The sequence below is a fragment of the Corapipo altera genome, unplaced genomic scaffold, assembly GCF_003945725.1.
Source record: "Corapipo altera isolate COAL_440 unplaced genomic scaffold, ASM394572v1 133, whole genome shotgun sequence".
In the NCBI taxonomy this organism is placed as follows: Eukaryota; Metazoa; Chordata; class Aves; order Passeriformes; family Pipridae; genus Corapipo; species Corapipo altera.
Genome location: NW_020884939.1, coordinates 3,118,589 through 3,129,508, shown reverse-complemented (window position 1 = coordinate 3,129,508; position 10,920 = coordinate 3,118,589). Strand labels below are relative to the sequence as shown.

Here is a 10,920-nt window from a genome sequence, read left to right as displayed (position 1 = left end):
AGACCGTCCACTTTGGCTCTGCTCCAACGCTGAGACTCCATTCCACTTTACAGTGAGAGGGAAAGAAGAAGCCCCCTCCACAGTCTGGCTGCAAAGGGGGGAGGAAGAGGGTCTGGCTTCACTCTCCCTCTTACCTTCAGGTGTTGTGAATCCCTTCCTTCACAACACACACTCACTCCAATGCTGCCTCCAACCCTGGCTTAGCCAGAGCTGAGTGCTGCAGGGACCCCTTTCCCCCCGGAGGGGAAAGAAAGGGGCCCTGCCACCCCTGGGGCCTTTCTCACACCCACACAACAGCAGCCAGCCAGTCAGCCAGACCAGTTGCCAACAACTTCCATCAGTTTTGTATATATGATTTTTCACAGGAGCGAACAAAACGAGTGGTGATTGTCCCTCCAGGGGAAACTGCCCTGGCACCCAATCACCTCTAGGCCCCCCGGCTCTCAGGAGGGACAGTCTCAAACCATGACACCCATATATCAAATCCAGACTGAAAAGAAGAAGAAAAATGAAAAAGAAACCAAACCATTAGAGATATCTGTGACATACAGATACATTTAGAGCACTAATTCTCAAGGTATCACCAGACAGAAGCCTGGATTTTGAGACCAACAGTGAAAACACAGTTAACTCTTCCTAATATAGCTCAGTATTAGTCACCTGTTCATTCAGACTAAGTACTTGATAAGTCATGACTCCAGCCTCCAGGACAATTACATCAAACAAATAAAAGAGAATTCCATATCACTGCTTTATTAATCTCAAGAGGGGAAAAAAAAAAAGTAATAAAGAGCTACTCTGTGTAGGGACAAATCAGTTAAAATTCTTGTATGAATTCCAAAGTGAAAAATTAAATGCTGATGAGAGAATCATTAATAAAAATTAAGAAAGATTTTTGGCTTTGTGTTTTTGTTTGTGTTTTGATTTTTTTTTTTTAAGTATGGGGAGGGTTTCCATTGGTTTGTTTATTTGTTTGTTTATTTGTTTGTTTGTTTGGGGTTTTTTTGTTACTAGTTGTATCTAAATAGGCTAAGGAGATCAATTTTTAAGGTATTATCCCATGCTATATTGGGATTCAAACTGCAAATTCCCCAACTTGGTAATTTTCTCTGTGTGACTATGAAACATTTAACAACAAACATTTACAGCAGATTAAAGTGGCTGGAAATTACTCTGGGAGAAAAAAAAAATTACATTCTCTAGAGGTAATTTTTAGATGTTTTCAAACCATTCCTCTCTTAGGCCACCAAATAAACTATTTAAATTCACTGAAAATTAACTGAAAATTCTGGAACCTTGTGGTTAAGAGCTTGGGAAAAATGAAAATATATGATCTGACTCTGAAGAACAAAATACCTCCCTGGCCTTTTATAATAGGTGAGTCTCAGCAAAGCTTTCGAAAGCTCTGCTCCCTGTTTGACTCAGAGTTGAACATTTGGCCTTTTTCACTGAAGACAAAGGTTTTCCTGTACTACACTTAAAAATATGTATATTTTGAAATCACCAAAGATAGATATTTAACACTGACTTACTATATTCAAACTATCTGAATTGTTTCAATGAATAATATTCACACTCAAAGTTAAACTGGCCCATAGCAGTCTGTGCAGAGTATGGCAGCTCCTTCCACTCTGCATATCAAATTCCACTACATTTATGGAAGTTAATAATTAATTCAGTTAAATCAAAAAATTTTGTAGAACCATGTGAACTTGGCATCTGAAGTGTTCTGCAGCTTGATGGGGGTTTTTATCATAGAATCATTAAGGACGGAATAGATCTCCAAGATCATCAAATCCAACCTTTGACTGAGTACCACCATGCCCACTAAACCACAAGTGTCCCATTTACTAATTTTCTGAACATTTCCATGGATGGTGATTCCACCACTGCCCTGGGCAGCCCATTGCAATGTTTAACCACTCTTTCAGTGAAGAAATTTTGCCTGATATTGAACCTGAACCACTGCTGGTGCAACTTGAGACCATTGAGAATATTGGGTAGTGCATTGTAACATATCATTTTTACTTAACAGCCATGTATTACATACCAGGATGAAAGAAGGCATTTTGAGGAAAAAGAAAACCAACCTAAAAACTCTACCAGGTTGTATTTCTTGGGGCTGGTAAGAGCAGCTGTGCAGCAGCCCTGCAGTCAGTGTTGCCAGACTGATCCAACCTGAGCCCAGAGTAATCAGTTCCAAATTAAGTGATATGTCAAAGCACTGAAGTGAAAACAGATACTGGGCTGGGCCACAACAGAGCCACTAATTTGACCACAGGGCTGGAGCCCCTCTGCTCTGGAGCCAGGCTGGGAGAGCTGGAGGGGTTCACCTGGAGAAGAAAAGGCTCCAGAGAGACCTGAGAGCCCCTTCCAGCCTAAAGGGGTTCCAGGAGAGCTGGAAAGGGACTTTGGACAAGGGATGGAGGGACAGGACAAGGGGGAATGGCTTCCTACTGCCAGAGGGCAGGGAGAGATGGGATATTGGGAAGGAATTGTTCCCTGTGAGGGTGGGGAGGTCCTGGCACAGGTTGCCCAGAGAAGCCATGGCTGCCCCATCCCTGGAAGTGTCCAAGGCCAGGTTGGAGGGGTCTTGGAGCAACCTGGGCTAGTGGGAGGTGTCCCTGCCCATGGCAGGGGGTGGAATAGGATGAGTTCTAAAGTCCCTTCCAACCTGAACCATTTTGTATTTCTGTGCTTTCTGCTAACACTCTACTGCTGTGCTACCCATCCCTTTCCTGGGTGCACTATGATGGGAAAGACCCTTGAGTATTATTATCTACCATGGTAGTATTGAAGAAAAGAAAGCAAATGTATTGTTGTTGTTAAAAGAAAAGTTTTTCTTCCCTCAGTGTTGTTTTCTCATGGGACAAATGCTGCCTGTAATCCTGAGTCTGCACAGCACATTTTCTTTAAAGGAATAGGTTAAGTTAATAACTATTTTACATAAGAAGTGCATTTGTATGGCATATGAAAGACAAATATTTGAGTTTGTGCTCTAACTCCTTCAGTATTTCACATCCCAGGGATGTGCCCTACCTAGTGGGCCAGGGGTTAATTCTCTCTTACTTGGATTCTTCATTCTTGAAAACTGTTTCAAAGGTTGAGGTTTTTTTAATTTTTTTTCCATAAAGAAAAAGAAATACTTGAAAATCTGAATAACATTGACTAAAAAGAGAAGACAGCTCACGAGGCTTATTTAGTTGACCCCAGAAAACCAAAACTATTTTCCTAAGACCCAGATTTTAAGGCACAAATCTGACCATTGGCAGGCATTGCTCTGCAGGCACTTACTGCTTCAGCTCAAAGGGAGGCAGGCCCTGGTTTGCTACCTGTAGATTTCCAGTGTCTTCATCTCGGCACATTTTCTTGTCTGGCTTTACTGCCTCATCTCCCTGGAAAGCACAGAGGTGAAAACAAGCAGCCAGGCAGGACCACAGGGAATGCAGATTGGCTAAAAACAGAAACTCCCACAGCCTGGCCGGACAATTCTGTCTCTACCTTTAGTGCCTGCCCTCTCAGGTCTTACCTTCACAGGAGGACAACAAAACACCTCCTGCAGCCTAGGAGTTACATCTGGATTGACAAAATAAATCACAGATTCAACAGTACTATGAGCCTTATAATATTACAAAATTTGTTCTTTACCCCTGATAACACCTTCCTGTTCCTATATACACTAATTAGAGAGACAACTCGTCACCTCTTCCCCTGTTAACAGTTTCTTTCTATTGCCAGAGTTAGCTACTTCTGTCTTATCAGATTTCTCTCAGTCAGCATTTGGCTTGAAGTTTGCCCCTGTTTTATCTAATGAGGACACAGCACGACCCAAACCTCATCTGGTTTTTCCAGATATAATATATCAACTGGTCTAAGAAAAGATACTTAGTATATCTTCCTATGAATTTTGCATCTTTCAGACCTCTGGGCAAACACAATTCCAAGCTCACTTACTGCAGTATCCTTCTCTTTCAGTACCAAGTAAAATTTATTCAGTCTCTTCAGAGGTTTACTGGATGAAAAGTCCACAAAGTTCATAGGAAAATGGTCATATTTAGTACCCAGGTTGTATTTTCTAGGTTTACGTGGCTTGTTGAGCTGTATCTCAATGTTTAGGTAACACATACAAGGTATGTAAGAGCCACCACAGCAAAGACATGCTGAAAAGCTGCTCTAATGTATGTGACTTATAATTACCTGATTTAATGCACTTTTTATACATCCTTGCTGAATACAGGTGTTTTTCTAAGGCTGTTTGCAAAATCCAGAAAGTATAAAGTAAGGTTTATCCCATGCAGGAACCCTGTGGTCTGGGAAGAATTTCCTCTCTCAAAGATTGGTGTCTTATTTTCACACAGAATTTCTTTTTGCTGAATATGTGGTGCAGTGACTGCCTTTTATGCAAAAATCTGTGACAAAAAAATCTAAACCCAGTCCTGCTAAGAATGAGGAACTGGCAAATATGGTGAGTAAAGCTGTTACTTCAAATGTAGGAGTAGGCTTTTTGAGATCTCTTGAGTAAGCTACCAGTCTTCTTTGTTAGGATGCAAACACTATCCATGACACTCCTCTGGAGCCCAGTTTATGTTGTTTCCAGGCTCTCCAAATCTTATTTGGACATTTTTCTGGCCCATGTCAGGGTATGGCTCACAGATCAGCTGAATACAGCACAGCACTGCTATGAACAGAGGAAATGCTCACCTGTCTGCCCTCCTTCCAGGAGATAAACTCCACCGAACTCAGAAATTCGGGATCAGCTTTATCACTCCTTGGGAGCATTTCAGCATCATCTGAGATTCACCCATCTACTGATACTTCTTCAGATGAACCAGGATACCAAAGGCCATGTACAGCATCTGACCTGCCAGGGACTGACACAGGGCAGTGAAATGCAATCACACAGAAAGAACCCCCAATTTCTGCACTGGAGTTTCCCTTGGATCCCTGGAGTGACAGATGCCCATATTTACCTCTCAGAGAGTCAACAGATTTATGGGACAATCTCACATTCACTACAGGCTGTTTCCTATGGAGCTGGCTTAGCCTTGCCAGCAGCTTTCTGCTCCTGCTTTGGGATCCCCTTCTTGTTCACTACCTCCTTATTCTGTAACATCTTACATAGCAACAAATACCTAAAAGTAGGTACTGAAGCACTACTAAGTGTACTATTGAAGACTCCCAAAGAGTGCAAAGTTGACAATCGTCTGGCCAATCATTCTCCAAGACCTTGGGAAGTGTTCTTCTTGGATAACTAACAGCAGGAAGTCCAAAACCCAAAAGAACTTTAACAGAGGTTAAACTCCTTGACCTGATGATAAAGAGCTGTTGGAAAGAGAGAAGCAGCCAGACAGGAGATACAGCACTACTTGGAGACATTCCACTCTGCCAACAGTGCCATATTTTTACCTGCCCGTCACTAAAAAACATGTTTTTGTATTACATTTGTGATTAAATTGGTATTTACACACAAGGAGAAAAAGCAGCCTAAGAGAATGTTATAGCTGTGCATCCTTTGAAGAAATTTTGCAGACAATAAAATATTAAAAAAATGTTCTGTCTAGAGGTAGAAGATAAACAAAAGGTGTTATAGTCTGAAAATGAAGCCAAAACACTTCAGCAGTCAGCAATAAATAACCAAAAAAGAAAGGAGGAAGGGGAAAAAAAAAAAAAAAAGAACAAAACAAGCCTCCAAAAGAGGTACTTGGTATAACAGTTTTTATGTTCAAAACATACAAATGCAGGCAGGAAAGACCAGATGCTTTTAGTGTCATAACATGTATTTTATGAGCTAGAACACTGTCTGTAGAGTTCTCCAAAGAATACCTGTAATCTACACACATTTTCCCAAATAAATTCTGTTATTTAAGATTCACTTCTATTACGTGACATGGGTGTAAGACATTGAAACATGAATGCAGTCAAAGACCATTTTAGTACACTTCACAGCAGCTCAGGCTGTACTGGAAAGCCAGGGTTATGCATCTAATTTTTAGTTGTGCTGGATACATGATTGCCTTCTTGAGTGGCAATCACAAATTATTATCAAAGGGCAACATAAATGGCATTCAGATTTCAACGGCTGAGCTCATTATGGCATTTAGAGCACTTACCGCTTATTGTGAGTTTTGCTGATTGCTGCCAATCCACAGATGACAAACATTGCAGAGCACCTCAGACAACCAGAGCCATTTTCTCCAATTCTTTATCTCAGCTGACTTCTTGTTTTGTAGGTAATTTGACTGTAGTCAGCAACCTACAGGGAAAAGACAGGAGAAAACTGGTAGTCAGCTTGAGTTGGGTGTGACATCAGCTGTCCAACCACACACAGAACTGTGGTCAGTTTACATGAAAGGAGAAGCTGAAATGTTGCAGACTTCCTGAGGGACTGAAAGCCCAAATTGTCCCATTTTGTCACAACTTGAATTCGGTAAGCCAATTCAAACGTTCTCACCACAAGAAAAGTATCAAGGAGAATTTAACTGAGATGTATTTCTGTAGGAACAGAAATAGGAGAGGGAAGGGCTGGAGGGAAGGCCTTGGCAGAGGGGTTGGGACTACGTGACCTTTAAGGTCCTTCCAACCCAAACCATTATAAGATTCTATGAGTCCATTTCAGAGTAGCAATTAAATCTTCCAAATATCAGCTTGAAAAGGTAGAATTATGAAGACACTATTTTTTTCAGACCAAAACCAAACCTGTTAATATCTTTCTGTTTAGACATTAAAAAAGTACCTGTACAAATGAGTTAGTTGGGTGTGGGCTGACACTGTGGAAATCAAATCCCTCCCTGCTGTTTAAGCATCACTCCAAGGCAAGTGAAATGCTGATAAGGGCATTCACCAATTACAAAATCAACCAAGTAGTGTCTGAGGGCTGGATATGTTCCACAGGACTTCTTTTATTTAAGTGTCTGGCGATGCTGCTTTGTAAGCAGTGCTCTGTGTGTGCCTGAGAAAGGGGTGGACATCTTGGTTGAGGCAAGTCTTGCTCCATCAGACACGCATTTGGAGCTGCTGTGAGTAGGAGGAGCTCCCAGGTATGCAAAAGTCAGACACCACCGGCACTCTAGAACTTCTGATGACAGTGTCATAAACTACTTCATGTGTCATTTGCCAGAATTTGGTCTGTAACAGGCAAAATATCCATAAAATATCCATTTCACTTCCCTGACCTGTTAGCAGCTTTTCCTAGCAGGTTACTCAATGGTGAGGGTGCTCTCAATTGTGCATCGTTTGCATGTGTCCTGCTCTCCCCGGCTTTAATTTGCTTTCCCTGCACTGCCCGGGAGAAAACACTTCTCAGTGTTAGGTAACACTTCTCAGGGACAAAGCTTATCAGGTAATAAAAATTACTATGTTTAATACTGCAATGCAAGTGCTCAGGAGCTTTACAAACAGAAAGGCACTTAAAATCATGTTAACACATAGTGATATAGGAATCAAACACGTGAAAGAGAGTAGTTCTAAATTGGATACTGGGGAGAAATTCTTCCCTGTGAGGGTGCTGAGGCACCAGGTTGCCCAGAGAAGCTGTGGCTGCCCCAGCCCTGGAAGTGTCCAAGACAGGTTGGATGGGGCTTAGACCAACCTGGGTTGGTGGGAGGTGCCCCTGCCCATGGCAGGGGGTTGGAACTACATGGTCTTCAAGGTCCCTTCCAAGCCAGAATATTCTGTGACTCTATGAAATTATAGCTTTGCCTTTAATCTACTATTTTTTTTTCCTTAGCTGTATTTCTCAGCTTACTTTCTTACCTTACTTTGTATTTCATGCAGCAGTTGGACTAAACCAACCTCAAGAACTCATCAACCCATACTTAACTCTAAAAGAGGGATCTCCAGACATCTCTCACACAGAGTTTTAGAGAGCTTTAAGGATTATTTCAAAACGTCCACAGAGGAGCTATTACAGTATTTATCTATCCTATATCTATCAAAAATCTTCCCTGTTTAAAAGTCACAAGACAGAAGTGATTTACTTCTTTCTGCTACTTTTCTGTATCACTTCACTAAATGTGCACTAGCAATGAAACAATATCCTTATCTTCAGTGACATTTTTAACCATCTAGTGTCAAAACAGTTTGCAAAGCAGATGCCAGCCCTTACCTGCATTTCACAGACATGTAACATGAACCAAGGAGAGGCTGAGGCCAGAGCTGCCCCAGCCCAGGGGGCTTCCCTGCTGTGGCTGTGTTTGAGTCCCCATCATGCCAGAAGTAACCCAAACCTGCCAACCAGAATTCAAGTTTAGATCATGCACCAAAACTATTTCACTTTCTTGGTAGATTTTTCCCTAGGTTAGCAGCTCAAGGGATGTATTAATGTTGCCTAAGAAAAGCAAACAAATAATATTTGTGGGAAGTAAAATATCTTGGATTGAAGATAAAGCCAGTTATAGACACTTGAAAAATGTTGTGAGTGTTGAATTTTCTTACAAACATCACAGTCTGCTAAGCTGTGACCCAAGGAAAACTTCAGCAATGAACTACTCTGGCTGCTTTGCACTACCCTTTCCCTCTTCTGATATCTCTTTGCATTTGTGTATCAGAGGAAACAGAGTGGTCTGTGTTTCAAGTTCTTCCTGAAAGTATTGGTAGTCACAGAGGAAACCTGCTCAAAATCTTCTCCTGCCACATTGCTCCTCTATCACACGATGCAATGATTTACATTAATAACAGCAGAGTGCAGAGAAGACCTGCTGAGCCTTTAATAAACTTCCTTTTTCCAATCACTTAAAACGTTCTTTAAAGTTGCAACTGAAGTAATACAAAGCCTGCATAACAGTACACTTGACATTTATGATCTTGGCAATAAATCTGATTTCCATTTTTACAATGTCTGCTTTTGATTAATTGTAAAAAAGTTTACTATATATACTTCTAGAGAAACAGTGGAATGGTTAATAAACTATATTCTTCCTGATAATACTAAATTATAATGGAGCCTTGAACCACACACATTAAACTCAAAATGCTACAAAAAGCCAAATGCTCACAAGTTCAACTTACATTACTGTTGCCATTAGGGAATAATTGTGAGGCAGCTTCAATTTCTTCTAGCCTTGGCATGCATTAATGTAGCACACAATTCTGTACAGGTTTGATGTTGAAACTTCCGACGTTCAAATGTAAGCAACATTTGTCATGCATCTTAAACCCCCTTATTTTTCATAGTACAGCATGATTAAGTTTGAATAGCAAGAGATTGTAATCTAGACTTGAAAAAAAATCTAGACTTAAAAAACCCAATCCCTCTATTATTATTTTTCAGTATGACATAAGTGAAACCCAAGGAATGTAATTATGCCAGAAGTCTGGCACAGAAAAGACCCGGCAGTGAACTGTGTGGGGTGCAATTTTATCACTTTAGGAAACTGTCTCACCTGGTACTCATGGGTCCTTTTCTGGGAGAGTACCAAAGCTGAAGGATAATGGAAATATAATGAACAGCTGCAAATTAAATTATGCTGTTGTAATGTAGCATTATTTGGCATAAATGATTTCATTGCAATTAAGAAAACAGATCCATAGCCCATAGCAGGTGGTTGTCAATGTAGCACTAGGTAAGTTGGCCTGCTGACAGAAAAGACAGCAAGAGAAAAGATCCTGCATACAGAAGCAGGTCTGCTCTCCAGTACAATAAACATAAAACTGCATTATTAAAGGATCAACTGATATTAGAGAGAATCAAAATAGCCATTGTATAAACATTTCTGAAGTGTTTGTCTGACTCGGTGCAGAGGCCACAACCAGACCTGTGTAGTGTTCAAATCTCATTAGCACCTCACCAAATAGGTGTGAAATGATGGATGTGCTAGGACTTGTTATCTACCCAAGAGTTCACTGTTCTCCTAATTACTGTGTGCATCTAAAATCAGCATTTTTACAGGCTCATTTTGCTTGCAATTCTTCCCCTTGCAGACGGTCCTGCCACACTCAGCAGCTGAAATAAATCAGATTTCATAATAGTTTTGAGAAGACTAACCAAAAAACATGCTCTCAACACTTTCCATCCTCTCTGGTGGTTTTTGGGTTGAATTGTGACTCATTTCTATCACAGGAAAACATTGCTTTCATTGATATGTCTTTGCCCTAATTGCTTGTGAATTTGTAACATTTTAAAATCAACCACTATCATCTACATGTGACAGATAAAGCGGCGAACAAGAGAAAAATCAGGTAATTGCTCATTACGGCTGAGTACAACCTAAATAGAGAGGGTGTCTACACCCAAGGGGGTGTCCTCTTGGCCCATTTCATCTGAGCTTGAACACCAAATGAGGATGCACTTCACAGATTGTTCAATGTGCAGCTGAAAGTTCCATGTATACAAGGAGCTCCACTCTTATGAAACTCCACTTAGTCAAGGTAAGGTTGGATGGAGCTTGGAGCAACCTGGTCTAGTGGAAGATGTCCCTGTCCAGGGCAGGGAGGTTGGAAAAAGATGAGTTTAAGGTCTCTTCCAACACAAACTGCCATATGATTCTATGTTTCTATGAAACCCTGAGGGCTGTGCAGACAGACAACAGCACAGCACGAGGCAATACAGAAGAGGTCATGGAGACCAAATCCTCCAGGTGACATAAAAATCTATACAGCCATAGGGGACAACTTGTTTACATGCACCAAAAGCAATGCAACAGCTAAGGCTGAACATGTATGTCAACAGGGTCCATTCAGTGAAACTTGCACAAGATTATGAAAAAGAATATTTTTAAAATCCATATAAATGGACTCAAAGTATTTATGGTGACTCAAGACAAACCTGAACACGTACCCAAGCCTTGAGAGGTTTTTGTACTCTATATGGTCATCAGTGATGTTCCCCAGGCTCAATATCCGGGCCAGTCCTGTTTAATACCTTCATCAATGATATGGACCAGGGGCTGATTGCCCTCAGCTGGTTTGCAGATGACACCAAGC

At 41.0% G+C, this 10,920-nt stretch overlaps 1 long non-coding RNA gene across 2 annotated transcripts; it reads right to left on the bottom strand.

Moving 5' to 3' along the window:
• Nucleotides 1-475: 475 nt before the first annotated feature.
• Nucleotides 476-9,500, bottom strand: LOC113955485. 2 transcript variants are annotated; one of them, XR_003530581.1, is made up of 5 exons: nucleotides 9,381-9,500; nucleotides 8,105-8,225; nucleotides 6,111-6,253; nucleotides 4,702-4,871; nucleotides 476-490 (listed from the first exon to the last, which is right to left on the bottom strand). It is a non-coding gene; the product is annotated as an uncharacterized LOC113955485 (long non-coding RNA). The 2 variants fall into 2 exon arrangements; XR_003530582.1 differs by lacking the exons at nucleotides 476-490; nucleotides 4,702-4,871 and adding an exon at nucleotides 3,041-3,395.
• Between the last annotated feature and the right edge of the window lie 1,420 nt (nucleotides 9,501-10,920).